Below are 12,230 nucleotides of genomic sequence, written 5' to 3'. Positions count from 1 at the left end.
ATTTCCCTAATGAATTTCTTCAATACTCTGCCAAAACGTTTTAAGTACCCAGCACAGTTTACCACTACTTATAACTCCTTAGTAAAAAATTAATATATAAATAATTAAAAGGCAAAATAAATTTTCAGATAAACAAGAGCTGAGAGTTTCCCACCAACAGATCTTTCTTGGTACAAGAAATAGTTAAACTTTTCATGCTGACGGGAAATGATACCAGAAGAAACTTTCACACCAAGAGTGCCAAAAATGGTAAATAGATAATATTTTTTCTCATTTCTTGTTTTCTTTAAAAGAATTAACTTTTGAACTTCCTTGGTGGTACAGTGGATAAGAATCAGCCTGCCTATGCAGGGGGCACTGGTTGGATCTGCCACAGCTGCTGAGCCCATGTGCCACAACTACCGAAGCCCGAGCACCCTAGGGCCCGCTACAACTCATGAGTCTGCGTGCAGCAACTACTGAAGCCCACATGCCAGAGCCTGTGCTCCGCAACAAGGGAAGCCACCGCAATAAGAAGCCTGCGCAATGCAACCAAGAGTGGACCCTGCTCACTGCAGCTAAAGAAAGCCTGTGCACAGCAACAAAAACCCGGTACAGCCAAAATAATTAATCAATTAACTTTAAGAAAAAAGTTAATTAACTCTTTAAAGCAAAAATAACAGCGATGAACTGTGATGTCTTTAACGTATGTAGAAGCAACAATATATAAAAATAAAACACAGGCAGAGAGGAGATAAATCAAAGTATATTCTTTAATTATGAAGTCCTCTCATTATATATACAGTGGTATAATTAAAGTTAGACTGTGTTACTTAAGCTATGTATGTTGTAAACCCCAGAACAACAAGGTGAAAAAAGGATGTAGGTGGTATGGCAAAATAGTATCAACTGATCTCAGACTCTATCTAAGTTGCAACCACATTAATGAAAATTTCTTCTGAGTGGTTTCAGGTCAGGAATGGCCATAAGAAAAATATGTGCAAGATTTAGAAGGCAGAAAAGAAACAGCAAACAAACTACCCTCCAAAAGTCTAGTTATGGCCCAAAGTGTTATTGTAACCCATATACACTGTTACTGATCCACTGGCTCACCTCATGAACATGCAACAGAGAGAAGGTCCACAATTTCTCCAGATCTGGATTAATTTTTCTCATGAAAACAGATGCAAAAACCCTTAAGAAAACCAAATTCAGGGACGTATAGAAAGAATAACACAACATGACTAAGTGGGATTTCTTCCAGCAATGCAAAAGTGGTTTAACATGAAAGGAGCAAAGGTATCTTTTAACATAAATGACTGTACACAGAAAATCCTCTGCATTCTTTACAAAGAAAACGCTTCCAGAGTGATAGATAAATGTTTAAGGTCACAGGATACAAAATATATGACAAAAGTCTACTATAGTCTCAAAAAACTAAACAGAGAGCTACTATTTGATCCAGCAATTCTACTTCTGGGTATATACCCAAAAGAACTAAAAGCAGGGACTTGAACAGATTTTTATAAATTTGTGTTCATAGCACAATAAGTCAAAAGATGGCATCAACTCAAATGTCCACTGACCAATGAATGGATAAACAAGATGTGGTATGTACATAAACAGAATAATATTGTCTTAAAAAGGAAGGAAATTCTGACATATGCTACAATAGTGATGAACCATGAGGTCATTATATCAAAATAATCCAGACACAAAAGGACAAATATTGTATGATTCTACTTCTATGAGGTACCTAGAACAGTCAAATCCATAGACAGAGAAAGAATGGTGGTTGCCAGGGGCTAGAGCGAAAGGAGAATGGAGAGTTAATGTTTAATCAGTATGGCATTTAGTTGGGAAAGATGAAAAAACTCTGGAAAAATGGTAGTGATTCATGTGCACAATAAAGGACATGCACTTAATGACACTAAACTGTACACTTAAAAATGGTTAAAAAGATAAATTTTGTTACACATATTTTAAGAAAGCCTACAAATAGTTTCACACATACAGTGTTTTTTCAGGTAAAACTAATATATATAATATTAGATTCAAACTACTGGGTTTTCCTAGAGCATGGGGGACAGCGCAGGGGGAAGTACTGACTGGAAGGAGACTTCTATATTTCTACTTACTTTGTTTTCTTAACCTGAATGTCGTTTTCACGGACATGTTCATTTTGTGCAAGTTCATGAAACTATACTTTTACAATTTGTGTTCTTTACTATATGAATATTATACCACAATGAAGTTTTATTTTTTGTCTTAGTTAATGACAGGTAAATTGTGATTTTGCTGATTGAGGACTGCATCATGCTTCACATCTAGATAGGTTTCAAGAACACATACCAGTCTAGCAAATGAGCCCAAATATCTACCTGGATGGGTGGGGGTTTGGGAGAGGATGGATTCATGGATATGCACAGCTGAGTCCCTTTACCAATCACCTGAAACTATCACTACATTGTTAATCATCTATACTCCAATACCAAATAAAATGTTAATAAGAAAAAAAAGTCTGACATCTATACTATAGTAAACATTTATTGCATGCTACCTGTCTTTGGCACATAGAGTATAGTTTTTCTCAAGAGGTGAAAATATTGCTTCTGTTTCAAAAACAGTCTAAAAGGAAAGTCAACTTCTACTAACAACAACAGAAGTAAATAGAAAATGAAATCTAACAGTGTAATATGAAAGTCTCTAAGTATATAAAGAAAATAACGTTAAGGACATATATCTGTGTTAAAAAGATTTTTCTACATGTGAAAGTATTTCCAAGGCCCAGATGCTTATTGTCTCAGTTGCATTAAGTCTTTAGAACAAAAATATTATGCATTTTTAAAAAAAAACTGTTTGGTCAGGTCTTCTAATATTGAAAGCTATAGAAGGCAGGCAAATTGATCAAGTTTTTATTTTTACTTTGTTCAAAACAAGTAATGATTTTTAACACAGGAAATAATACTCTCAGTAATACTCTCATAATATACAAAAATATCTAATGTGGTTTTAAAATTAAAACAAAAAAGTTATTTTCAAAATTGAAATTTATATGCAGAAAATTAGAAAGAGTACACTTAAAAAGTGCTACTAAGTTCTGGATTGAATAATAATTTACAAACTTTATCTTGGACATTACACAGTGATACTTGAACATGAATTCTGTATGTTTTAGGAGTGTACATGAACTAAAAGTTGTATGAATTAATATCCTTCAAAAAAGAGGAAAAAATTGATGCTTTATATACTATTTATGGTTCATCTTTTAAAAACAAAACTAGAGAACAGACTTATTATAAGAACTTATATTCTCCTTTATATCCACAAGAGGGAGCAAACATTTAATAAATCTTTATAGGAACTGCATTACATACTAATTTTTACATAAGACTTTTAGGAACAATAATCAGAAAAAAATAATAAAACTACCAAAAATATTTGAGTGTCTACCACATACCAGCAGAGTCTGGAAATACACTGGGTAAAAGATATAGTCATAATCTCAGATTTCATAGCATATCAGGCAACAAAGTACATCTAGAGAATTGTAAGATATTTTAATATACACAAACAAATAATACTTAGCTTTTATAGCACCAGTATAAACTAAAGTTTATAAGTATTCAGTCTGACCAGAAATTACAAATGTGATGAAAAGATTAAACAAGTATCAGTAATGCATAGTCTACAATTCTAAGAGGCAAATAATATGCATTATGCAACTTATCATATAAAGAATGCACAACAGGCTACAAAATGCCAGTATCTTTTTACCAAGCAGACTTTGATGATCTAAACTACTTTGTCTTTCCATTAAGCTTAATCAAAATGAAAGCAAATTAACACTGACTTAGGGGAATGCTGGGCCATAGTTAAAGTATTTCAGGAGAGGTATCTTTGAAATGTACTGATTAGTAGTATAATCATAATGACAACACTAAAAAAATAAATAAATAATGCCAACACTAAAAAGTCTCAATCACAACCTATTAATAACATTTGAATACAATTATTTTTATATGACTTAAAGAAGAATGGGTTCAAAAAGGGCATGATTAATTAGGTAGTAATAATCCAGGAGATCTTCCAATTAGGTATGCCTTTTAGAAGCAAAACATACATAGATACAGTCCTTTTCGGGAAAGTACATTGTCAGGAAACAATGTATAGTGAAAAAAAATCAAGTCTGAATCAACACAGAACCAGCAGGACTTCCCTGGTTGCCTAATGGTTAGGACTCCATGCTTTCACTTTTCCATAGATCCAAATCCATCTTTAGCTTAAAGAACTTGCATCAGTATTTCTTATGAAGGGCCGGTCTGCTGGCAATAAACTCTCTCAGGCATTATCTTCTGACAATGTCTTCACTTTCACTTTTGAAAAATAATTTTACTAAATAAAACTCTATTTTGATTTTTTTTCAATACTTAATCATTTCATTGTCTCCTGTATTCCATAATTTGTGATGAGATGTTAACTAACATTCTTGTCACTGTTCTCTTCATAGAATGTCTTTTTTTTCCCTCTGACCATTTTTAAGACTTTTCTCTCTATCTTTGGTTTTCAAGAATTCGGCTGTTACGTGCCTATGTGTCAGTTTCTTTGTAATAATCCTACTTGGTGTTCTCAGCTTAAATCTGTAAATGTATGTCTTGTACCAAGACCCATCAAAGCTACTAAGGGATTTTTCTTTTTTCAGTATAAGGCTAGAATCACTTCAAAAGAGGGGGAAAACAGAAAAATTAAGATAACTATTACTTTGCTATCAATTCATAACAATTTTTAAATAAATTCTTGAAGAGATGCTGGCCAATAGATCCTCAAAGGGTAACTATTATCATTATGAATAAATGATGATTAAATGAATGATGAATAAATAATAGATGATTCGACTTGTATGTCAGGAATATAACTATATTTCATAAATCTGGATTTCAATAAGGCAACTGACAAAATTTCTCTGATTTATTCTGAAAGATTAAATATAGAAACAAAGACTTCCCTGGTGATTCAGTAGTTAAGACTTCACCTTCCAATGCAGGAGGGTGTAGGTTCGATCCCTGGTTGAGGGGCTGGGATCCTGTGTGTCTCACAACCAAAAAATCAATATATAAAACAGAAATAGTATTGTAACAAACTCAACAGTCTTTAAAAATGGTCCACATATTTTAAAAAATCTTAGAAAAAAAGTACAGAAATAAAGATGAATGTTACTATTCATGCTGAAGCTCTAGAGCATGAATACCTTCATCTAATTTCAACTTGACTTACTTGTGTTCAATAAACACTGGTACCCTGATATTCAGCAGGCACTGTGGTAGGTACTAGAAATACAGAGGTGAATATGATACAATTCCAAATCTCAGGATACTCAAGAGTCTTAACTAACACACTGACGTTCATTTACATATACAAAAGACACAAAGCTAAAGTAGCTAATATTCTGATGACAAAATCAGGATCCAAAATCTCGTGCATATGCTTCTCATCATACTTTATCTTATTTCAACAATATCAAAACTAGTTCAGTTCAATTTAATACTCAGTGAGAATACACTTTGTGCCAGAAAGTATGCTAATCATTAAGAATACCAAAATGACTAAGATCTAGTTCCTGGCTGTAAAGAACTCACAAATTAATACGAAAGACAAACAGATATTTTAAAAGTATGTGAAAGCTGCAATGATAGCTATTATGTATAAGAATAATAGATACAGAGGAGGAAGGAATAAGTAAATGTCAGGGAAGACTTCACAGGAGATAATGCCTATGCACAAGTCTCAGGGATAAACAGAAGACTGAGATGCAAGCAATTGAGAGAAACGGCAGAGGCAAAGTGACATGACATGATAAAACTTCACAAAAATTACAAGTATCACTATACAACAAGTCATTGGGAAAAGTATAGGCTACCTTGGGCCAAATCACAAGGAGCTCTGCTAACCATGTCAATTAAGTTGACTCATCCTACATAAACAATCGAATAGAGAATTCAAGAGATGTTAGGAATGAGGCTGCTGCTTTGGGAGTCAATAGCACATACATAAGTGAGTGAAAGTCGCTCAGTCATGTCCAACTCTTTGCAACCCCATGGTCTGTACAGTCCCCCTGGAATTCTCCAGGCCAGAATACTGGAGTGGGTAGCCTTTCCCTTCTCCAGGAGTTCTTCCAGCCCAGGGATCGAACCTAGTTCTCCCACATTGCAGGCGGATTCTTTACCAGCTGAACCACCAGGGAAACCCAAGAATACTGGAGTGGGTGACCTATCCCTTCTCCAATGGATGGATCTTCCCAACCCATGAATCGAACCGGGGTCTCCTGCATTGTGGGCTAATTCTTTACCAACTGAGCTACCAGGGAAGCCCAGCACATACATAATGGATGAAGTGAAGTGAAGTTGCTCAGTCGTGTCCGACTCTTTGCGACCCCACGGATGGTAGCCTACCAGGCTCCGCGGTCCACGGGATTTTCCAGGCAAGAATACTGGAGTGGGCTGCCATTTCCTTCTCCAGGGGATCTTCCCAACCCAGGGATCGAACCCAGGTCTCTGCATTGCAGACAGACGCTTTATGTCTGAGCCACTAGGGAAGCCCAACACAATGGATAGTTAAACCAAAGAAAAGATGATTATCCAAAGAGACCATACGTGACAGGGAAGGATGGAATGGAAAAGGGAACAAGGAGAGACCCTGAAGGTATACTGACATTAATACTTAAGAGAAAGATTGGAGTGGGAGGGAGAAATGGAACATTCAGAATAGGACAAAGAATCAATAAAGCCTATTCTGAAACTGAGAAAAACTTAGCAAATCTTTAAATTGAAAGTGGGGTCAGAAACATGAGCCAGTAGAAAGGGAGCCACAAAGCCAAAGGAAAGGTAACGAAAAACTGATGTGGTGCAAATTCCTAAAGAGATGATTAAGAACAGGTAGAGGAATGGCAGTTAAAGTTTAATGATAAACTCCCAAGCTCCTCCTTTGAAGTGTGCCATTAATAAGTAAACACATCCAGAAAAAGCAACCAAGTGATAAGACTGGTGGAAAGAACTGGAAAATTAGGGCTCAGATAATAGGAGTTAACAGTGACATAGCTGCCTTCATGTGGTGGAAAAATAAATCCTGTAAGGGTCTAAAGTAAATCAGTACATCCTGGAATGCGAAGTCAACTGGGCCTTAGGAAGCATCACTACAAACAAAGCTAGTGGAGGTGATGGAATTCCAGTTGAGCTATTTCAAATCCTAAAAGATGTTGCTGTGAAAGTGCTGCACTCAATACGCCAGCAAATTTGGAAAACTCATCAGTGGCCACAGGACTGGAAATGGTCAGTTTTCACCCCAATCCCAAAGAAAGGCAAGGACAAAGAATGCTCAAACTACTGCACAATTGCACTCATCTCACACGCTAGTCAAGTGATACTTAAAATTCTCCAAGCCAGGTTTCAGCAATACGTGCACCGTGAACTTCCAGATGTTCAAACTGGTTTTAGAAAAGGCAGAGGAACCAGAGATCAAATTGCCAACATCCGCTGGATCATCAAAAAAGCAAGAGAGTTCCAGAAAAACATCTATATCTGCTTTATTGACTATGCCAAAGCCTTTTACTGTGTGGATCACCTGTGGATCAACTGTGGAAAATTCTGAAAGAGATGGGAATACCAGACCACCTGAGCTGCCTCCTAAGAAATCTGTATGCAGGTCAGGAAGCAACAGTTACAACTAGACATGGAGCAACAGACTTGTTCCAAATTGGGAAAGGAGTATGTCAAGGCTATATATTGTCATTTTAACCTACTTATTTAACTTGCTTATTTAACTTCTATGCAAAGTACATCATGAGAAACACTGGGCTGGAGAAGTACAAGCTGGAATCAAGATTGCCAGGAGAAATATCAATAACCTCACATATGCAGATGACACCACCCTTATGGCAGAAAGCGAAAAACAACTAAAGAGCCTCTTGATGAAAGTGAAAGAGGCGAGTGAAAAAGTTGGCTGAAAGCTCAACATTCAGAAAACTAAGACTATGGCATCCAGACCCATCACTTCATGGCAAACAGATGGGGAAACAGTGGAAATAGTGGCTGACTTTATTTTGGGGGGCTCCAAAATCACCGCAGATGGTGATTGCAGCCATGAAACTAAAAGACGCTTACTCCTTGGAAGGAAAGTTATGACCAACCTAGATAGCATATTAAAAAGCAGAGACATAACTTTACCAACAAAGGCCCATCCAGTCAAAGCTATGGTTTTTCCAGTAGTCATGTATGGATGTAAGAGTTGGACTATATAGAAAGCTGAGCACCAAAGAATTGATGCTTTTGAACTGTGGTGCTGGAAAAGACTCTTAAGAATCCCTTGGACTGCAAGGAGATCCAACCAGTCCATCCTAAAGGTGATCAGTCCTGAGTGTTCATTGGAAGGACTGACGTTGAAGCTGAAACTGTAATACTTTAGCCACCTAATGCAAAGAGCTGACCCATTTGAAAAGACCCTGATGCTGGGAAAGATTGAAAGCAGGAGGAAAAGGTGATGACAGAGGATGAGATGGTTGGATGGCATCATCGACTCAATGGACGAGTTTGAGTAAACTCCGGAAGTTGGTGACAGACAGGGAGGCCTGGCGTGCTGCAGTCCATGGGGTCACAAAGAGTCAGACACGACTGAGCAACTAAACTGAACTGAAACTTTTATTAGCTATCTTACTTGCATTATGAAGTAGTAATCTCCCAATTACTAGTACAATGCCTGGCACAGAGTAGGTATTCAGTTTTGTCAAGTGAGTGAAAATATTCATGAAGACAGTTTCAGGTAATATACATTTTTCAGTATTCTTCATATCCTCACATCACAATATATGATATGTAATAAGAATTGAAGCTTCTATTCATTAATCCAGGACTATCACTAATACCACCAAAACTCCATGATACTCCCATCTCTTTTATTTCACTCATCTGACCACAATAACAACCAGAAGAGACATATCACTATTTCTGAGGAAAGGCCTTGTTGGGCAAGATCAGAGCATCCTATCTCGGATAAGTGAAAAAAGCAGCCTAAATACACGACTCTATAGTTTTATACTTTTCCATGGGTGACGAACAGCAGCTGCAACTGTGAGATGTAGCCTAGCCAGCAGGGAATTTCTTGAAAGTATCTTCATGAAGGTCTCCTAAAAACTCAGGAGGACTGCATATGGAACTGAGTCCGAGGGCCAGCTATGTATGTTACCACTGCCCTTTAATCAAAGGATGACTCTACATTCATGTTAAGTCAGTATACCTTCAGGACCCATCTCCTGGAAATGCCAAGGCTCTTCTTTAATTCTCTGTCTCTCTGTCTCTCTCAAACACACACACATGCACACACGTGCACATAAAGCATAGATTTTAAAAAAAGTAAAGACATAAAAATCCTGTTAGACACGCCAGGAAAGTATGTGGTTGTTTCTTGGCATATTAATATTTTTATCTTGGCAAATTAAATTACTCCTGGATTATGGACAGGATTTATGATCCAACAAAATCTTTAATCTTAGCAATAAAACATACTTCATTATGTCACAATCTACATTTTAACTTTACATACTCTTCATGCCTGCTTAAGTGGGAAGACTAATAGCTTAAGCAGTATTTCTCTGATCTTACAACAAATGCACATTAAACATGTTTCATGAGGCCAGCATTACCCTGATTGCAAAACCAGGCAAGGACATCACACACAAAAAATTACAGGCCAACATCACTGATGAACACAGATGCAAAAATTCTTAATAAAATGTTAGCAAACCAAATTCAACAATACATAGATAGGATTATATACCATGACAAAGAGGAATTTATTCCGGAGTTGCAAGGATGGCTCAATATCTGCCAATTAGTCAATGTATACACCACTTTAATATAACAAAGAGGGGAAAAATCAAATGATCACCTCAATAGATATAGAAAAGGCATCTGATAAAATTCAATACCCATTTATAATAAAAACTCTCAATAAAGTGGGTATAGGGTGAATGTACCTCAACATAATAGAGGCTACATATGACAAACCTGCAGCTAATACCACACTTAACAGTGAAAAGCTATAAGGAACAAGACAAAGATGCCTATTATTGCAATTTTATTTAACACAGTGTTTGAAATCCTAGCCACACCACAGCAATTTGACAATAAAAAGAAATAAAAGGAATTCAAATTGGAAAGGAAGAAGTAACACTGACATTATTTGCAAATGACATGATACTATATATAGGAAATCCTAAGGACCCCATCATAATACTACTAGAACTAATAAATAAATCCAGTACCCACAGGATACAAAATTAATATATAGAAATTTGTTGCATTTCTATACACTAACAATGAATTACCATAAAGAGAAATTAAGACAACAATTCATTTACAACTGCATCAAAAATAATAGAATGCCTAGGAAAAAACATTACCAAGAGAGGTGAAAGACCTGTACACTGAAACCTATAAGACAATGATGAAAGAAATTGAAGAGAACAAAACTAAATGAAATTCCACGCTCATGGATTGGAAGAATATTGTTAAAATGTCCATACTACCTAAAGCAATCTACAGATTCAATGTAATATCAAAATTACAATGGAATATTTTATAGAACTAGAACAAATAATTATAAAATTTGTATAGAACACAAAAGATCCTGTTTAGCCATAATCTTTAGAAAGAATGAAATTAGAGGTATCATGCTCCTTGATTTCAAACTACATTACAAGCTATAATGGTACTCACACAAAACAGATTCAGAGCTCAATGGAACAAAATTGAGAACCTGTAAATAAACCTACAGATAAATGGTCAATTAATTTATGACAAAGAAGGAAAGAACATACAATGGAGAATGGATAGTATCTTCAATAAATTGTGCTGGGAAAACTGGACAGTCACATGCAAAAGAATCAAACTAGACCACTATGTGGGCTTCTCTGATGGCTCAGCTGGTAAAGAATCCGCCTGCAATGCAGGAGACCCCAATTCGATTCCTGGGTTGGGAAGATCGGCTGGAGAAGGGATAGGCTAATCACTCCAGTATTCCTGGGCTTCCCTTGTGGCTCAGCTGGTAAAGAATCCGCCTGCAATGTGGGAGACCTGAGTTCAATCCCTGGGCTGGGAAGATCCCCTGGAAAAGGGAAAGGCTACCCACTCCAGTATTCTGACCTGGAGAATTCCATGGACTGTATAGTCCATGGGGTCACTAAGAGTTGGACAGGACTGAGCGATTTTCACCTTCACTTTCAGACCACTATCCACACCAAACATAAAAATCAACTCAAAATGGAGTAAAGACATGAATGTAAGACCTGAAACCATAAAATCCCTAGAAGAAAACATAGGTTTTAACCTCACTGACATCAGTCTTAGCAATGTCTTCATGGATGAGTTTAAAGGCAAGGGAAACAAAAGCAAAACAAACAAATGGGACTACAGCAAGCTAAAAAGCTTCTGCACAGCAAAGGAAACCATCAAAATGAAAAGGTAGCCTACTGAATGGGAGAAGATATTTGTGAATCATACCTGATAAGAGGTTAATATCCAAAACATACTTTAAAAACTCATATAACTCAATAACAAAAAATAAACAGTTGTTGTCAAACAACAATTAAGAACTGGGCAGAGGATCTGAATAGTTATTTTTCCAAACAAGACATACAGATAGCTAACCCATACATGAAAAGGTGCTCAATATCTCTAATTATCAGAGAAACACAAATCAAAACCACAATGAACTATTACCTCACAACTGTTAAAATGGCTATTAAAAACACAAGAAATAAAAAGTTGGACAGAATATGTAGAAAAGGAAACCCACGTTTGCTGTTACGGGTTTGTAAACTGGTGCAGTCACTATGTAAAACGTATAGAGATGCCTCAAAAAATGAAGAATAAAACTACCATATGATCCAGCTATCCCACTTCTGGGTATTTATCCAAAGAACACAAAAATATTAATTTGAAAAGATATATGAATCTCTATGTTCACTGCAGCATTATCTACAATAGCCAAGACACGGAAACAACCTAAGTTTCCATCAGTGAATGAAAGGACCAAGAAGACGTGGGGCGTGTGTGTGTGTGTGTGTGTGTGTGAGAGAGAGAGAGAGAGAGTGTGTGTGAGTGTGTGTGTTTGTATAAATTATATACAATGGAATACTATTCAGCCATAAAATAAATTTTGCCATTTTTGACAACATGGATAGAACTTGAGGATATTATGTT

At 36.3% G+C, this 12,230-nt stretch overlaps 1 protein-coding gene across 3 annotated transcripts in view; it reads right to left on the bottom strand.

Moving 5' to 3' along the window:
* The window catches only part of FAF1 (Fas associated factor 1), a 502,843-nt gene that overhangs the window by 468,277 nt on the left and 22,336 nt on the right, over positions 1–12,230 (bottom strand). The gene's annotated exons all lie outside the window — the stretch shown is intronic.

The sequence above is a fragment of the Cervus elaphus genome, chromosome 20 (assembly GCF_910594005.1).
Source record: "Cervus elaphus chromosome 20, mCerEla1.1, whole genome shotgun sequence".
Classification (NCBI taxonomy): Eukaryota; Metazoa; Chordata; class Mammalia; order Artiodactyla; family Cervidae; genus Cervus; species Cervus elaphus.
This window is presented reverse-complemented; position numbering and strand designations above follow the sequence as displayed.